The sequence below is a fragment of the Rhincodon typus genome, chromosome 3, assembly GCF_021869965.1.
Source record: "Rhincodon typus isolate 14 chromosome 3, sRhiTyp1.1, whole genome shotgun sequence".
NCBI classification, from domain to species: domain Eukaryota; kingdom Metazoa; phylum Chordata; class Chondrichthyes; order Orectolobiformes; family Rhincodontidae; genus Rhincodon; species Rhincodon typus.
In genome coordinates, this window is record NC_063334.1 from 7,745,123 (window position 1) to 7,746,359 (window position 1,237).

The following is a 1,237-nucleotide window of genomic DNA, read 5'->3' on the forward strand; positions in this document are numbered from 1 at the left end:
GGGGTTTACACAGATCGTGCCGCGGTCAGTCTGAGGGGGGTTTACACAGACTGCGCTGCAGTCACAGTATGATGGGGTTGGGGTTTACACAGATCGTGCCGCGGTCAGTCTGAGGGGGGTTTACACAGACTGCGCTGCAGTCACAGTATGATGGGGTTGGGGTTTACACAGATCGTGCCGCGGTCAGTCTGAGGGGGGTTTACACAGACTGCGCTGCAGTCACAGTATGATGGGGTTGGGGTTTACACAGACCGTGCTGCGGTGTCAGCTGGTTACCGGTGCTGCCGGCGGTACCCACCTTCCCTTCCGTGTGTGCTTTGCTTACTCACCCTGATGCTCGGGGCCTGTGAGGACACAGTGAACGTCTCGGGGCACTCTGTGGGTGAACACAGTAAGGAAGCAGCTGCATCAGCCTCCAGGAGATGGAGATGGAGATGGAGATGATGGTGGTGGTGGTGATGCGGCCTTCACCGACAGGCCCCAAGTCCGCGCCGCCGGCTCGAGCGGATCCTAACTGAAACGGTGACCCTTCACCCCGCCCCACGCAGGCGCAAACACTTCCGGGCCAGCAGGCGTATCCTGTCATGGAGTGGGAGCTACCTGCAGCATTGCAGAGATGGTCAATGACAATCATTCACTATTTAGAGTACAAGCAAATAGCCAGCACCATACACAACAGGAATTTACTCCCTTAGAGAAAGAAAGAACTGTAGATGCTGGAGTCAGAGACAACACAGTGTGGAGCTGGAGGAACACAGCAGGCCCCGCAGCATCAGAGGATATTTTCTGGAAGGCTCCCAACCCGAAATGTCAACTTTCTGGAAGGCTCCCAACCCGAAATGTCAACTTTCTGGAGGGGTCCCAACCCGAAATGTCAACTATCTGATGCTGCCTGGCCTGCTGTGTTCCTCCAGCTCCGTACTGTGTTATCTCAGGAAACTAATCCTGTCCATTTAATATACTCACACTCCTACCAAGCAATCCCTCTAACATATTTCCATTTGGACATTAACTCTGTAACCTGAGAGGAATACAGATGTTGCTGGAGGAACTCAGCAGGTCCTTCTGCATCTGTGGACAGAGACCAGAGTCAACATTTCGAGTCTAGTAATCCTTCTCCAGAACTGATTTACTCCAGGAAAAGGAGTAACGTATAATAAATGCTGAGGGGATGGGAGTGAGCGGATAGGCAGAGATGGAGCCCAGAAAGGGAGAGAATGAAAGTTGAGGAGATAAA

At 52.9% G+C, this 1,237-nt stretch overlaps 1 protein-coding gene across 1 annotated transcript in view; it reads right to left on the minus strand.

Annotated features, from left to right (window-relative positions):
• uba6 (ubiquitin like modifier activating enzyme 6) overlaps positions 1–565 on the minus strand; it is a 102,153-nt gene extending 101,588 nt beyond the window's left edge. Inside the window, exon 1 of the mRNA XM_048621056.1 lies at positions 330–565. The gene's annotated coding sequence lies outside the window, so the exon portion shown is untranslated. The remainder of the gene's footprint in view (positions 1–329) is intronic.
• Between the last annotated feature and the right edge of the window lie 672 nt (positions 566–1,237).